The sequence below is a fragment of the Mauremys mutica genome, unplaced genomic scaffold, assembly GCF_020497125.1.
Source record: "Mauremys mutica isolate MM-2020 ecotype Southern unplaced genomic scaffold, ASM2049712v1 Super-Scaffold_100201, whole genome shotgun sequence".
In the NCBI taxonomy this organism is placed as follows: domain Eukaryota; kingdom Metazoa; phylum Chordata; order Testudines; family Geoemydidae; genus Mauremys; species Mauremys mutica.
The window spans coordinates 577,603-595,203 of record NW_025423287.1 but is presented as its reverse complement, the minus strand read 5'-3'; the positions used below and the strand labels follow the sequence as shown (position 1 = coordinate 595,203).

General features: G+C 50.1%; 1 non-coding gene across 1 annotated transcript; it reads left to right on the top strand.

Moving 5' to 3' along the window:
* Positions 1-11,706: 11,706 nt before the first annotated feature.
* TRNAG-UCC lies at positions 11,707-11,778 on the top strand. Its single transcript has one exon. It is a non-coding gene; the product is annotated as a tRNA-Gly (tRNA).
* The last annotated feature ends 5,823 nt before the right edge of the window (positions 11,779-17,601 follow it).

Genomic DNA, 17,601 nt, shown 5'->3' with positions numbered 1-17,601 from the left:
CTTTGGGAACAGCGCACAGGAGCCATATCGCACAGTGTCAAATATCTCCTGTTTGCTCAAGTAAAACGGGGGCTTAGGTCCAGCATAATGTAAGAACATAAGAATATCCGTATTGGGTCAGAGCAAAGGTCCATCTAGCCCAGTATCCTGTCCACTGACAGTGGCCAACTCCAGGTGCCCCGGAGTGAGTGAATCCAACAGGCAATTACCAAGTGATCTCTCTCCTGCTATCCATCACCCCCCTCTGACAGACAGAGGCTAGGGACACCATTCCTTACCCATCCTGGCTAATAGCTATTAATGGAGTTAACCTCCATGAATTTTTCCAGTTCTCTTTTAAACCCTGTTATATTCCTAGCCCTCACAACCTCCTCAGGCAAGGAGTCCCACAGGTTGACCGTGTGCTGTGTGAAGAAATACTTCCTTTTGTTTGTTCTAAACCTGCTGCCTATTAATTTCATTGGGTGATTCCTAGTCCTTGTGCTATGAGGAGTAAATAACACTTATTTACATTCTCCACGCAAGTCATGATTTTATAGACCTCTCTCATATCCCCCCTTTGTCTCTTTTCCAAGCTGAAAAGTCCCAGTCTTTTTAATCTCACCTCGTACAGAAGCTGTTCCATACCCCTAAGCATTTTTTGTCCTTTTCTGAACCTTTTCCAATTCCAGTATATCTTCTTTGAGATGGGGAGACCACATCTGCATGCAGTATTCAAGATGTAAGCGTACCATGGATTTCTATAGAGGCAATATGATATTTTCTATTGTATTATCTATCCCTTTCTTAATGATTCCCAACCTTTTTGTTTGCTTTTTGACAGCCACTGCACGTTGAGTGGATGTTTTCAGAGAACTATCCATAGTGACTCCAAGATCTCTCTTGAGTGGAAACAGATAATTTAGACCGCATCATATTATATGTATAGTTGAGATTGTTTTCCAATGGTCTGCACTATGTGTTATCCTGACATCTAGCACTGCTGAGCTCCTGCATTCAGTAATATCCCTGCCCTTCCTGTTCCCTTTCTCCACTGAACCCCACCAGCCCATGGTTACTGTTCCCAGCTTCCCTGGGACTCTCTCATTGTCTTTGGACCTCTCCGTCAGCAAGAAGCAGTGCCAGGGAGACTTGCCCTCTCTCTGGAGACTTCGATTTCTGGGACATGGATTTACTTTCTCTGAGTTTTAGGAAACTCTTTGAAATTGAGTGTCTGTGACATTAAGCACAGTGCAATCTGGACCGTTGAACAGCTGTTTCCCCTCAGTTCCCCAGGCTGGGGTGCCTTTTACACTGTTTTACTGTGAGAGCAGCCACTCCTAGGCAGTTAACACACAGTCTCCAGCATGTAACTCGCTCCCAGCTTCACAGTATTCAGTGCTGTTAGTCAGTGACTCACGAATTACAGTACCCCACTTGATAACCCCAGAACATTCTCTGTTCCCAGACTTCCCCCAGAAATGTGCATCTTGTCCTGTCCAGCACACTACAGAACAACGCAAGCTCATATGAAGTCTGTTATTTCATCAGTGGAAAATGACATGTGCCAACCTTGTCATTCCAAATGGAGTTTCCAACACACTTGAATCCAAACACACTGGTTAGGTAAAACAATAAAACAAAATTGTTAACTGCCGGAAAAAAATATTTTCAGTGGCTAAGGGTAATGAGGCATAAAAGTCAGAATTGTTTACAAAAGAAATGCATGATAAAACACAAACTAACACCTAAGTTAACAAGCTAATGGATTCAAAGCAAATGTTTCTCTCACCATCTGCTGAGATAGGCTGGTTTTCCTTTCAGCCAGGACTCCCCCTAACCTGCCCCTGCTGCCCAAGTTCAGTTCTTCAGGATTTGTCATGGGCAGAGGGAAAGGGGAGAGAGAGATTTTCCTCACTTCTTTTTATAATTCAGTCCTTTCTATTAGAAACAACTTCAGTTCTCAGCTGAGTCATGGTGCCAGGCTGTCTTCTCGTAGATCTGAGTTTCAAGTGTCCCTGTGATGGAATGTAAATGTCTTCTTCACACTTTCCCCCTGCCAGCGAATGGCTGTTTGACCAGCGGTTTGCCTTGCTGTCTCTGAGGAACTGGTCTGTGGGTGTTCCCCAGAATTGTAACTTTTTGTAATATCATACAGTAAAATCTCATAACTTTACATACAGTGTTACACATTTTAACAGGAGGATACTATTCAGTAGATTATGCAATTTCAAGTGATACTTCAGAAACCATTCTGTGTACAGAATTGATCATAATTTTCCAGAAGAGTGAACATAGGATTACAGACTGACACAGGGCCTGTCTGTGTGTGTTCCCAGCAGATATGTGGGTATTTCAATCCCTCCTAAGAAGATTGTTCTGCGTCTTCAAGGAGCTGGGCAGCTGGTTCTGGGAATTCACTGGTTTACTAAGTGTGACAGTGTCTGGAAGTGTGAGACACTTTATATTATTATTACTTTATTATTAATACCACTATGATAAAATTGCAATGAATTGTGCTAGATATGCCATGTTAGGTGTCAGGGAAAATGTTATAATTTTCCAAGTATGCTCATTTTGTTTGTTTGTATCACCTTTGTAGTGTGAGATATAGATACGTAGGGTATATCTGTATTCCAGACTGTGGACTGTGTTTGTGGGTGACACCCACAGATCTATTGGCATCAGCACTGCCTGCCCTGTTCGATGGCCCATCCAGGGTCGTCAGCTGTACAATGAATCCATGGATAGGATCAAGGGGATACACTGATTGAGTCAGCAAGACATGCAGGGATATGCCTGTGTACTGAGAACTCCAAGGCTTTTCCATGCCCTGTGCTCTGAAGCTTGTGTTTGGGACACAGGAAGTACAAGCCACATGGCAAAAGGAATGTAAAGGGCAGCTGCATCATCTCCATTTTGTCTTCAATCCCTCTTCCTACTTCTGGAGCAACTTCTCTACAAACCGACATAGGCCCCGACTCTGGGGGGGCTCTGCACCCACCGGGGAGCTCAGCTGTTGGCAACTGCCAATCCGCTATTTAGCATGCTCAGCAGCCCTCAGGCTGGCTGTGGCCAATCAGCTGTTTGGCGCCAACGCCCGCCTATCAGCTGTTTTCCCTGCAGCTGCTGTAGCTCCCAGCTCCACTGCAGGCGTGTGTGAGTCCTTTTAATTTTCAGGGCTTGGCAGCTTCTGGGCTAGGGCTGGGGGGGATGGAGTGGGGAGCCTCGTGGCAGAGGGCTGGGGGGAGACGGCTGGGCAGCTTCTCGGCTTGCCCCAGGGGGTTGATGGGGGCAGTACGGGCTGGGGGGGAGTTTCTCAAGGACTGAGCCAGCCATTCTCAGCCCACCCTGGTGTCTCCCCCAGGACCTGTGCTCCCCCTCCAGCCAGGAGAAACAGCAGTGGGCCCCCTTAGTGCTGGGCAGGGGGACAAACCAAAAGACATTGCTCCTTTAAGAAAAGTTTGCCCTGGTGTCTGATGAGTGAACTTGGCCTGAGGCCAGCTGCTCACCCCCTCCCCGTGCTCCAGCCAGCCAGCCGGGTGCACCCAGCCATGGTCACTGCAGCCCTAGCCCCAGGTGCAGATGGGCAGCCCCCCCTTCCCAGCCCGGACCCTTCCTGTGCCCATGTGGCCTCTGGGAGCTCCCAGCCCCTACGGCTCTGACCCAGGTCCCAGGGCTCTGCATCCATTCCCCCATGTATGGGGGGACAAGAGGGGCCAACACACCACCAGAGCTTCTAGCTGCATCCTCCCCGTGGGCTCTTCTCCATGGCCGGCTCTCATGCCTGGGAAAGTAACGCTTGCTCCCCTCAAAGCTGTCTCCCCCTCCCCTGCCCAGATCAAGCTTGGCTGAGGGGCTTTTCCTCCCCGCGAGGAAGTTTATCCCTTCCTGCACCGACCAGCATCTGTATCAGGAAAGATTGATTTCCTCCCCCTGGATCCTTCCACCCACCATCTCCTCTTCCCTGGGAGCTGCATTCACCCCCCTGTATCAGCTTCAAGTCAGGAGACACGGCCCTGCTTCACCTTGGGATGCCTGAGCTCGTCTTCCTTCAGGGTGCTGGGCTGCTGCAGCCCGGGGGAGGAAGCAACCCCTCCCCCTGCCTTTGGCCATGATCCCACCAGGGCTCCCCACCCACAACATTGAAGAGTGGGTGAGGGAGTCAGCGAGTGAGCTTCAAAGTGGGGGTGGGCTGCAGCCTGGGGGACTGGGAGGAGCTGGAGTGACTCAGCAGCCATACAGCAGGGTGAATAAATGGGCCATTTCTATGTTGGGCTGTTGAATTAAATTTCTCTCTCTGGCTCAGGGTGGGCAGTTTCTGGGCTGGCCACAGTGGGTGGGGCTTGGGGGAAGACAGAGCTGCTTTGAGTGCGTGGGTGGGAGCGGGCACTAAACAGGCACCAGGAGATGGGGAGCAGAAAGAGAGAGATGGGAAACGGGACCCGGGTAGAGAGCAAGAACTGGGAAACATCAGGAAGGGGAGATACCAGTTATAGACACACTTTCAATGAGGACACTGGAAGTGTATAAATATGCTGAAAATAGCCTCCCCTCAAAACTGGCAGAGCCCCCCTCCAGCACAAGAACCCTCGCCCTTACGGCAGGAAGGAGTGAGCGGTAGGTAGGAGGCATTTAGCGCAGGGGGTCGGTAAGGAGGCGGCATTCAGGAGAGTCTAGGGAGATGGGGCAGGAAGAAGTACAGTGGGGGCGGGGCTTTGGAGAAGGGGGCGGAGCCAGGATGGGGCACCCACCGGCAAAACCAAAAGTCAGCACCTATGCAAACTGAAGCCTTGAACAAAGGACTGGATGACCCATCCAAGCTGTGGCTGTGTTCCAAACAGACTTTCAAGCCGGCAACTTACCAATACTGCTAAGAAGCTGATATATAGATTTCTGAATGTATCTGACTCCTTTCCCATTTAACAACTTTCTTTCTGTTTCTGGTTTTCTTTCTCTTTCTTATATAAACTTTTAGTTTAGATGCTAAAGTGTTGCCTGGCATCATGGTATTTTTGGTAAGATCCAAACCCATACTGACTTGGTAATGTGGCTGACCCTTTGGGGTCAAAAGAACATTTTGTTTATGTGCGCAGAGTTTTTAAATAACCTCTCACTGTACCGGAGCTAGGTGCTGACTGGGAGTCAGAGAAGTGCAATGCAATAAAGGGGGCTGTGTGATTTCTTTTTTCAGCTTCTCAATAACCCGTGTGGGTGATCAGAAGCACAGTTTGTGACTGGTCAGTGAGTTTAACTTCAGTGTTAACCACCAGTTTTGGGAGCATCTGCCCTCCCTTTTTCAGCCTGCCCTGACCTTGGCATTTTCAGTGAAAACTGCCCCAGGCACACCCGTCACACTAAGCACTGAAGATAAATTAATAGAATGTTTTTTATGACCAAGTCTTAAGAAATCCACTGAACTCCTTTGTTTTCTTTCATCTGAGCAGGGTTTCCCGTTTCCAAACCTCATCTAATCTCCCAGCTGGAACAAGGGGATGAGCCATGGGTCCCAGACCTCCAGGGTTCAGAGGAAAGAGAGATCCTGAGAGTTCCCTGCACAGGTGAGGAAACATTAAACCACCTCAGAATCTGTAAGTGCCTGAAGGAAACATCTGGGATGCCCTACAAACCACTTGGGAGTTCTTTCAGTTCATTATTGTCTCTAGCAGGGGTCATATCCTCAGGGTACATATAGTTCATGGCTTCCTGTAGATCCTAGCAGACACCAGGCAGTACCTTCCTCCCTTCCCCCTGTGAATTTGGATGGGATGTGGAGGCTCAGTTGTGATCCCCTCCTCTCTCCTGTTTGGGGGAAGAGTTTGGGGGAGTTCAGTTCCTGATTTTTATTTGACCTCCCTTCCACACTTGTTTTGGTTTGGCCTTCCCCTTTCCATCCCTGTCTGAGGTTTCTGTCTCTATTGCAGCAGGTGACGCAATGGTAGGTGAGAAAGAGGAGCAGAATTCTCAGCAGGAAAATGTTGAGCAAGTGGATAAACACAGGGAATTATCGCAAAGATCAAAAAGAAATGTGTCGAAGAGTCATGAGCAGGGAAAATCATGCGAGACTCAGCACACACCAGAAAGAGAGCAGGGAAACCAGCCAGGAGAGAAAATGGGTAAATTTATTTCCTGTCGGGGAACTCAGAAGAGCGTCAAGGAAACCACAACACAGCAGGAAATCCTCATGGGAAAGAGGGAAAATACATGCAGTGAGTGTGGGAAAAACTTCACTCGAAGATCAACCCTTTCTGTTCATCAGAGAATCCACACAGGGGAGCGGCCCTATAAATGCCATGAGTGTGGAAAATGCTTCACTCTAAGATCAGCCCTTTCTGATCATCAGAGAATCCACACAGGAGAGAGGCCCTATGAATGCAGTGAGTGTGGGAAAAACTTCACTCGCAGCTCAAACCTTATTGCCCATCAAAGAATCCACACTGGGGAGCGGCCCTATAAATGCCGTGAGTGTGGGAAAACCTTCTATTGCCACTCAAACCTTATTGCCCATCAAAGAATCCACACTGGGGAGCAGCCCTGTAAATGCAGTGAGTGTGGGAAATACTTCACTGAGAGCTCAGCCCTTTCTGCACATCAGAGAATCCACATGGGGAAGACGCCCTTCGAATGCCATGAGTGTGGGAAAACCTTCAGTCACAGCTGGCACCTTATTAGGCATCAGACAGTCCACACAGGGGAGAGGCCCTATGAATGCAGTGAGCGTGGGAAAACCTTCAGTCACAGCTGGCACCTTATTAGGCATCAGAAAATCCACACAAGTGAGAGAACCTATGAAAGCAGTGAGTGTGGGAAAACCTTAGGGCCCAAAGAAATTTTGTCCAACTCCACTTCCTAGTTCAGTGTGTCTCATTACCGTTCCAGAGGATACCAGGGTTAGATTGAGAACAATCATCCTTCACCGTTTGGATGCAAAGAGAGAGTGCTTCATAGGACAGTCCTTCCCTGTGGATCCCAAACTGGCTGCCTGAGTGGGTAACAAGGACTTTCAGGCTGTAGAAATGATGGTAACCAATGAGGCAATAAATGTGTCAAGCTCCAATTTCAGACTTCTGGATACTCACATGTTGAGTCCTGATTCTAAGGTTTTGTGTCTGACGCTCTGGCTACACAATAAAGCTGATGTTGGTGCAGCTGTAGCACTGCTATTACAGATGCTCTCCACCAATGGGAGAAATCTCTTCCCTAGGACTTTTAGTCCAGCCCCTTCAAGCGGCGGTGGCTATTTTGGCAGGCAAAGCTCTCCTGCTGATGAGGAGGGTTGTGTAACTACCTTTCTCACCAGTGTGTATTTTTCACACCCCTGAGATATAGTTACACCAATAAATGTCTTTAGCGTAGACGAGACAGTTCTCTCTTGTGTTTTATGCATTTACATCACTTCTCTATCTTCTCCCACTTTGAAAGATTAAAAAGTGTGACACGAGAGGTATTTTTCCTCATGATGCAAAGATTCCCACATAGGAGACCCCTTCCACCAACACATACTGCAGAAGATCCTGGGATATATGAACTCACAGAAGTGGTTGCGACAAACTTGAGCCAAGGTTCAGTTGTTGGCAATGGGCATTAAAAGAAAACTAACATATATGATAAGAATTTGTGATCTTTGAATAGGTTTTTGTTACCTGTTAAAATGAGATTATTGGTGAAGTTATTGGTTAAAGAAGAGACTAAATGTATGATAATCTGAAGTATTTTGGAAAACTGAAAGTTGTCTTGGTTTTTTTTTTGTTTTGTTAGTCGTACAGGAAATGATGGCTAATCTTGAAAAGTTAATTTGATTTAATTTACCCCCTGTAATATAAAGGGTTCTGGTAGAAAACCTCATTCCAAAGGTTAGGGTGGGAGAATGTGTGTGAGAAAGTGTGTATAAGAGAATATTGACCCACTATAGATTTTAGTATTTTGTGTTTTCAAATATAATTTATTTTGCTTAGTTTCAAAGTCAATTTCTATTCAAAGGAAAGCTACTCGAGGAGATAAATTGTGTAAGTTTTTACCCACTTAGACTGTAAGGGTCACTGTCTTCCCCACTTCTCTAATTTGCAAAGGAAGGGCCTGACATCTGTCACAGGATGTGTCCAGCAGGTAGCACAGCTGCACTCATCAACCATCAATATAAAGAAAAAGACTGAAATCCATTGTCTTTCAGGTCAATAAGCCATCTAAAGGCTGGTCGATGTAGAAAAGCTGTGTTGGCATAGCCACATCTCTCAGGGGTGTGAAAAGTCCTCTCCACTGAGAGAAGTAGTTAATGTGACGTGAGCCCTAGTGTAGACGGTGTTAGGTTGTCAGAAGAATATTTCCAGTGTTTGAAGTGTAGACACAGCCTTAACATCAATTCCAATTTTGACCCATCTCCCTATATGTGAGAAAGTTTCTGGTATGGAGGGCTGAGCCAGCTGTCTGCTCACCTGGTTCCTCAACTGTAGCTACAGCTCTTAGTGCCCATGAATGCAAAGACTGAGAGAAATGGAGAGTTCCAGCCATTGTCATTTTAGTATCTTATTGTTCCTCTCTCTGTTTTTTGTGCTGGCCTTTCTGTTCTATCAGGGGGTGACTGTATAGCTCAGTGCATCTGTGACAAAAGCTCATTGGTGCCAATTGGCAAAGGGGTCACTGTTCTTCACAAGCAACTCCTGTGTCAGACCTGACAAACTCCCCACACCTAATACCCTGCTTTTATGATATTTATCCAGGAAGCATAGCAGTGAGATCTCTACTGAAAGCTTGTAAATTATTGATACTCCTACTCACTGTGAGAGGTGTGTCCAAGTCATAGTTAAGGGGTAATCTAAGTACATGGAAAATTATGCCCATATGGTATTGTTGTGAAAGTGAGTCACCCCAATCATAGGTCTTGATGGGGACGGCCCATTCCAGTGGGAGGGAATTGGCACCTGTTCCTTGCTAGCCAGTTATGTGATGTATTGCTCCATTGTCAGCCTCTGCACCAACCCAGAAAAGCCAATGGAAAACCATCAAAGACAAATTATAGACATCAAAACCCTGTGGAAGTGACAAGGACAATATGAGAATGAGGAGATCGTCCTTTCTGTGAATTAAGACAAAAGACTGATTCAGTTCATAGCAGGGTGGAGAAAAACACTCTGGGTCCATTCACCAAGGAGATTCCTAATGACCAGTGGCACTTCATGAAAGGCAGGGCCGTGGCGCCTAGGGACTAGCAATCAGTGAAATTGACTGAAGTGTGAGGTGAGACTCTACTTACATAGGAAAGGTAACTATTAAAAAGTGTAGGTTGCATTTTCTGATTTTGTTTAGTTGGTAACAGTTGGTTTCCATCACTCACATTTGTTTGTTTAAATCTCTATCGGTTGTTAAATAAATTTCTGCTTGTTTGATAACTATACTCAAGTGCGGTGTGAGATACAGTAGCAGTGGTCCACAGTAAAACTAGTAACCTGGGATCTACCATTGCTTTGGGCAGAAAGAATCTGGGATTTCTCTGAGTATCTGGTGATCCGGGCTGCACCCCAGAGGGGGACACATTGAAGGAACTCAGGGGTTAGGGTGGCTGCTGTAGCTCAGAGGAGGGTCCTTGAGTGCCTGACGGGCTGGGTGAGTTTGGTCACTAACATCCAGCTGCCAAATGCAAAACTCCCTCTTCCTAGTGGCAGGTGGCAACAAGGAAACTCGCAGCCCTCAGCTCCCTGAGAAGGGTCACAATGTGTCTCTATGTTGATTCACCTGTCAAATTCACACAGGGAAAGCTCCCTATAGCATAAAACTCTGCCATATGAAATCATGGAACATGTGCTCTTCACTCTGTGAAAGCATGTAAAGAATCCAAGCACTGGAGGACAGGGTTTGGGTCCAGAGTGACCTAGACAAATTGGAGGATTGGGCCAAAAGAAATCTGAGGAGGTTCAACAAGGAGAAGTGCAGAGTCCTGCACTTAGGAAGGAAGAATCCCCTGCACTGTTACAGCCTGGGGACCGACTGGCTAAGCAGCAGTTCTTCAGAAAAGGACCTGGGGATTACAGTGGATGAGAAGCTGGATATGAGTCAACAGTCCCCTTGTTGCCAAGAAGGCTAACAGCAGATTGGGCTGCATTAGTAGAAGCATTGCCAGCAGATTGAGGGAAGTGTGTTAATTTCAAACCTGCAGCTTATTCATTTCATTTGGTGACCCCTCCTAGTTCTTGTGTTATGAGAAGGAGTAAATAATACTCCCTTCCTTGGTCCTTTAAAAGATATTATGTGACCTCCTCCCCCTTGTTGTATCCATGTTGGTCCCAGGACATGAGAGACAACACCGCAAACAACAAGGTTCAAAGTCAATGCACATGGGAGAAGCATCTTGTGTTTCATTCCTTATGTCCTAGTCCCATCGTGTGGCCATTTCCTTTTCTTCCTTTCTGTCAAAAGCTTTGGTGTTTTGCACAGAAACATTATTTCCCCAGGAGAGACCCAGGAGTGAGGGCTGCATTCCTGTACCAAACAGTCACTAGAAGGGGGCAGACAAAGGCTTTTAGGACAAGGCGTCCGTCACTGTCAAAATATCATCTCCCTCCTGTGGTTCCGCGGGCAGCAGGAGCAGCCGCAGCTCGGTGGCCCCTGGCAGCAGCACTCCTGGGGTGGCCGGAGCAGCAGCAGGCCCCCTGGGGCTCCCCCCCCCGCCCTGGGGCAGCAGCTGGAGTGGCAGCAGGTTGGCAGGGCTTCTCCCCTGGTAGCTGGTGCTCATTATCCATCAAATAAATCAAAACACTTCCACCTGCAAGTGGATTTAGCCCAGGACCCTCAGAGTCAGCAGCTCTTACACCCCCCACTGAGCTCTCTGGTCAAGTGTCCTAGCGCCGGAAGCCTCCTGTTTAGATCCTAAAATAGCATTTTTGCAGTGGAGGGGGGGGGGCTGAAATTTTGGACTGGACATTGTAGCTCCACCGTTATTTTATTGAATTGCTTCAAAACAGCAAGTGTAGAAAGTCTCCTAAGGGCCGACGCTCTCCCATGGAAACAGCTGCCCCTGCTCTCCAGGAGTCTGTGTGTTCCACCCAGCAACGTACAAACCTCTGCACTGAAGGGGGGTCAGACAGTGACGGTAACACAAATCTTCCGACTATTAACCCAAGTCCCTTCCTTCCTTTAACCCAGGACGTGCCAGTCACCTGTGAGCCCTGGTGTTACCTTCATCTTAAAATACCTCTTAGGACATTGAACAGAGGATGTGAAACCCCTTCCCCCGAATGGCTCCCTGTTGAGGCGTTGTACCGTACCTGCCCCTGGAGACTGTCTGGTTTTATATCCTTAGAGCTTATTCTCTTCAAACCCCTTATCGCAATCTATGGGCCACCTCCACATTTCAGAGTTTAGAATTTACTGTCATCACCCTCGTATGGCACTTTCCACGTGACTGAGACAAAGTGAGGGGGGGAAGCTCTATGGCTAATGAAAGCCGATGCTTTGGGTGAGGCCTGAACTCATAACCCCAGCAGTGCGCCTCCCTCACTAGCCAGGTGTGCCCCTGTAGGTGCTTCATAGACAAGCTTGGGAAGTAGGGTAGTTACCTGGGTGTGTGATTAACCACTTGGGTGACCTAATTGAGAGGCTGATGATTCAAACCCAGGGGAAGACAGAGGTAGTTTTTTTTTAGTGATGAGACTCCAGTACATTTTAACAGGCAGTAAAATGCCTCAATTCTGGTCTAGCCTCATTGGACAAGCATAAGTGGTACTTTTGTAAGATGCATTGGTGGTATAGTGGTGAGCATAGCTGCCTTCCAAGCAGTTGACCTGGGTTCAATTCCCAGTCAATGCAGGGATGTGATGTTTTCTCTGCTGGGAATGGGTTTAATTTCAGTCACATTGTATCACCTTAGCAATGGAATGAGAGAATCAATGTCCTGCAGGTCATTCAACACCCAGTGGAGGAAGAAAGGGGCAGGACTATACAATGAGCAGGTGGAGTCATCCTGGTATTGCAGTATTTGGGTTTTTTTTTCCTTTACTTCCCTCTCCCTTTTAGACTCAGAGCCTTTAAGGTCAGAAGGGACCAGTGTGATCATCTAGTCCCACCTGCTGCACCTTGCAGGCCAAAAGACCCCACCCACCCACTCCTGTAATAGACCCAGGAGGGGAGGCAGCTCTGTGCACTGCCCCTCCCCCAGGCAGCACATGGACCACCTCTGCTCCCCTCCCCCAATGGGTGTGCAGAGATGTGCCAGCAGCACTGAGGTGGCTCCCTGCCCACTCTGCCTCTGTCCCTCCGTGCTGCTCCCAGAAATGGTCGGCATGTCCCAGCATCCCCTGGGGTGGGGGGAGTGTCTCCATTCACTGCCCCTACCCCGAGTACCAACTCCACAGATCCCATTGGCCAGGAACTGCAGCCAATGGGAGCTCTGGGGGCAGCGCCTGCAGGCAGCGGCACACAGAGACCCCCTGGCCCTACCCACCTAGGAGCTGCTGTCGGAGGGTTGTGTGTACCAGTCACTTTGGGAGCTGCAGTGCCCAGGGTAAGCGCCACCTCTCCTGCACCCCAACCCCCTCCCCCAGCGCAGAGCCAGCACCGCGCACCTAAATTTCCTCCCAGAGCTTTGCTTGTCTTCCTTTCACCCAGAACTGTCCTTCTTCTCCTGGGCTGCAAGTAGCCATCCCTGGGAAGCCAAGAGGCAGGCACAAGATTCTGCCTCCCAGCAGCCAACCGCACCTCCCCAGGCTTTGCAGAACGACTGGTGACGCTCTACTTACCCCACTTAGCCGCACTGAGGCGCTTAGCTTCTGCCCTGCCTTCCTCAGCTCGACTTTCCTCTTTTGCCGCATTCCCGCCTCACTCCCTCCTTTGGCAAGTCACGCAGAAGAGCCGGCCGCCATAGGCCAATCTCCAAGGGCAGAGGAAACCAAGCCACAAGGCTTCAAAGGGTGACTGGCCAAGATCCTCTAGCTTTCCCCTGCTGATGCCAAGGCTTTTTCTCAGCTCATTTCACCACCCTCTGTCATGCAGGGGTTGGGGTTATCGCAGGTGTTACCCGAAATTGGGCCAGCTAGTCAGTGTAGAAGGGACTAATGACCCACCAGAGTTTGGCAGAAAGCAGCACGTTTATTATATTGATAGCTAAGCTCAAAAGAAGCGGGGGGGGGGTCACACTCCCAGGATTCTGAAAGGTAAGTGTCCCACAGCGCCGTGATGGACAGTGTGATGAAGGTAAGTCTTCCTGAGGCACAATGAAATGCAACGCTGTGAACCACTGGCCAGGCAGTCCAGGCAAAGGGCATTCACTGGAGGTACAAGCTTGTGAGTGCTCCCCTGAGCACAGGGCCCTTCCCTTTTAAGGACCTGCACCTCATGGCCTGCGACTAGAGATGACTTGGCTGCATCTGGTTGGTCACACTCCACCTTGGGCAGTGTCCATGCTCTGGGTGTGTGATCGCTGCCTAATTAGCGTCCCAGACACCTTGTCTACCTGGGAGCTCTTCTGCTCTTCAACCAGCCCATTCATCCCACCAGCATTCCAGGGGGGAGCGGGATAAATGACTAAATGAAAGAGTAACATGGCTTTAGTTAAAGAATTTTAATTGAACAGCTGTTGCATATCCACCCTATGCCCCTGTGTCACCAGAGCACATCCATGCTAGCATCTCTTGGATTGCCACAGAGAGCAGTGCACTGTGGGTAGCCATCCCACTGTGCAACTGGCTGCAGGGTGCTTTGGGAAGGGTTTGCAATGCCTCACGGGCTGGTACAGTGTCACATGATGGAGGTTTCTATCCCATTGTTCCATGGGCATCCTACTAGATTGCCAGCTGCTTTTCAAATGCAATGTGCGTGGTGGGGTAGAGAGCATGTGTGTGTGTGTGGGGGGGGAGAGACAGTGTGTGTGTTGCGGAAGAGTGAGTGTGTCGCACACTGTCTCTAAGTTCAGACAGCTGCTGGAAGCAACCAGTCCTGAGGCAGGGGACAGCCCCGACATCAGCCCCGCTTCTCTCCCTGGCTCAGCTCAGCACAGCACTCTCTGTCACATACACACACACACTGCTGCCTGCTTAGCTCTGTGTCAGGGGTGCTGGAACAGGGGGTTTAGAGGGCCATGGCCCCACCACTCTTTACTGGCTGTTAGGACAAATGATGGGGGGGGAAGGGTGCAGTCTTGGGGAAGAGGCGTTCTGTGGGTGTGGCCTCGGGGGGAGAGGTGGTGTGAGTGGGGGTCCTTAGGGAAGGGGTGTCATGGGGGTGCCACAGTTCAGACAACGGTGCCCCCCCCCACCACTGTAAGGAAGCTTCTGCCGCCCCTGCTCTGTGTTGGCAAAGCGGGAGAGAGCAGCATCCACGGCAGTGATTTGCTCCCCGGGGCTCTGGCAGGGGGGCTCAGGAGGTGATTTAAAGGGCCCGGGGCTGCGGCCGCTCCAGGGAGCCCTGGACCCTTTAAATCACCAGCCTGGGGAAGCCGGGCGGGGCTGGCACAGCGTACTGGCTCTTGCCGGTACCCCATACCGGAACATACCGGCTTACTTTCACCTCCGGAAGGTCCTCATGTGGATCAAGAACTGGTTAAAAGACAAGAAACAAAGGGTAGGAATAAATGGTCAGTTTTCAGGATGGAAACAGGTAACTAGTGGTGTCTGTACTGGGACCAGGACTAGTCAACATATTCATAAATGATCTGCTAAACAGTGAGCTGAAAAATTTTGCAGATGATCCAAAACTACCGGCTTGTTGCCTAGAACGAACGCTCCTTGAGTGGGGTGATCCACAGGGAGTAGCTCAAACCTCCACAGTGCCTGGCCAGGGGCAGGACATTGGCACAGCAAGGGAGGGGGTGTGGCAGTGACATCACAAAGGCCTTTTGCAGGACCTCAGACTATTGGTCAAAGGTGGTGGGGAGGTGGTGACCTCACAGAGAGATGCTGACATCAGCCAGGCAGGACAGGAGCGAGGGGCCAGGGGAACCTCAGAGACCCCTGTGGCTTTGCTTCAGCAAGTCTCCTTCTCCAGGTCTCTCTTTGAGGACTGAGAGAGTATTCGGGTTCACGGACGTGAGTGCCAGGAGGAACCTTTTTCGAGTTTTCTCCTTCCCTTTTCCTGATTTTACTAGAAAACAGCCATTCCTGTTTAGACGGTAAGAGCCTCCTCTAGGTTTGAAACCTGTTCAGTCTGATCCATCTGGTGACAGTTGAATTCTAGGCATGGAAAACACGAACTTAAGGAGCCAGAATTTAATCCACACCTGGGATTTTTCCCTTAGAATCACTGGAGTCATTAGGGTTTGTCCTTTTTGTTTCACCTTTTCCTCCATCCATCTCTTCCTCCTTTCTCTTTTTCTCTTGCTTCTTTTGTCCTTTCACCTGTTCCCCTCCCAACACCAGGAACAGTGTGTGTGTGTGTGTGTGTGTGTGTTGCGGGGGAGTGCTCTGCAGCTCCCACTGTGGAAGGTCCACCCAAAAATGTGGGGCTGAAATAGTGCTCGGGCAGTGATCCCCACCAGTGACCTGGGCCATCCTTTTGGGCTCTCTGGTGAGAACCCTCAGCCTCCTGTCCTCAGTCTCTACCCTGATTGGCTGAGCAGGGGGTTATTGACAGGGAGGAGACTCAGGTCCTTGTTGTTCTCTTTGAAGACCAAGGAAATAAGTCAGAACCAGTCATATGTTTGACAGATTTTGCTGCTTTGCTGCATTAATGGTCTCTGAACAGTTCATGATTCTCTCTAACATTGCAGTTCTCCTCACATACTTGCTAAATAATTACTGTGCACTGTTGTTGGTCTGGAGCTCATCTGAGAGCACTTTACTCAGGTCATTCAGTGTTTGAAATTCAAGATCCGATGGTCAGTTTGAAAATCAGGGCTCTTGGGTCCTATTCCCAACTCTGCCACTGACTGGCCGTGTGACCTAAGACAAGTCAATTCTCCTTTCTCAGCCTTAGCTTCTCCCTCTTTCAAGTAGGGATAATAATGATCCGCTCCTACCTACCTCACGGTGGGTGGAGGATGGGGATCCATTGGAGAGTGTCACTAGGAGTATCAGAGGGGCCGTGTTAGTCTGGATCTGTAAAAGCAGCAAAGAGTCCTGTGGCACCTTATAGACTAACAGACGTATTGGAGCATGAGCTACTGCACATGGCTAAGCAAAGAGAACAAACCCCAAATCCCCCCTGTGCTTTGGGAGCCAGGTTTGCGGTGGGAATCCTGTAGTTCAGATGACTTCACGCCTGGGCATTGGGATTATTTACCAGTTTCTCTGGCATGGAGGCAGTTTTGTGCTCACAGCTGTGATGGCCGAGTGGTTAAGCTGTTGGCGTTGAAGTCCAGGTTCAAATCCTGCTCACAGCGAGGCCTGTGTTTTAGCCAGTCTCTCACCCGGGCAATACCTCTGTACACCCCCCTGAGACACACTCAATTTTCTTCCCACCCCAAGTAAATCCTGTTCTGCTCCTTTCATAGAGATCCCTGGGACACCCCCTCACACTGTGTCCCTGAGGGGTCAGGCAAACTCTCAGCGCCTGAAGCCTCTGCCACTCACCTGGTGCCCCATAGATCAGCCATAGCCATGGTTCTGCTCCTCTCTCTAGAGTGCAAAAGGAGCCAAGTCAGCGACTCCATGGGAGCTACGGGGCTGCAGAACCAACAGAGAAAAAATAGGTGCTCAGCGCCCACTGGCAGCCAGCTCCCCCCACCCCCACTACAGGCCTTGCTGACAAGCTCCTCCTCTTCCCCTTCAGCACCTCCCACCTGCCAGTGATCAGCTGTTCAGTGGGGTGCAGGAGGGGCTGGGTGGGGAGGGGGAGGAGCAGGGAGAGGAAGAGGTGGGGGAAGGAGAGGAATGGGGCAGGAAGGTGCAGGGCGGGAAGAGATGGGACAGGGGTGGGGGCTTGGGGGAAGGGGTGGAGTGGGGGCAGGGCCTGGGGAGGAAAAGGGGGGATTTGTCACAGACCCCTCTAGGGCCGGCCCTGAAGGGAAGCACCGACTATCACAGTGACAATACAATTGACCAGCATTGCGGGGGAGGCTGAGGGAGATCCGCACTCACCAGGTCTCTTCTTTCCCCACGGTGAGCCAGACACTGCTCTCTCCTGGCTCTCACTCTAGCAGCTGGACGCCAAGGAGCCATTTCCCCACAGGAAGTGCATTGAGTGCCCCTGTGGTGCTGGGGGGCTGGCGCTGCTGCTGCCTGTGGGACTGGCAGGGGGGCTGATGTCTGCACAGACTCTCAGCTGCCAGGCCGGAGGGGGCACTTGGGACCTTACCAGACTGGCTCAGTGAAGACGGGGGGTTGACAGAGCAATACAGACGCTCTCCAGAGCACGGAGCAGCATCCGCCCATGCAGCCAGGCAATGAGCATTTCCCACAGCCTGGAGCCGAGGGGGAGGCCGCAGCTGCTGTTCCAGCTCCTCGGGGACAGGCCCTGTCAGCCAACAGCCACTTCTGACTCCCCACAGCTACGGGCGCCGGGTTCCTCCGGTGGGGGTGTGGAGCAGCCGTTCGTTTTCCTGTTCGCACTCCTCTGCGGTGTGAAAATCAGGGAGGGGAGGCAGAAGCCCCACTTCCCTCCCGAAATGACGCCCAGTGGGGGAAGCCAGGACAACAGGGTGGGGCGGCAAGTGGTGGCCAGACTCTCACCGCCAGGGTCTAGTCTAGCTCAGGGTCCAGC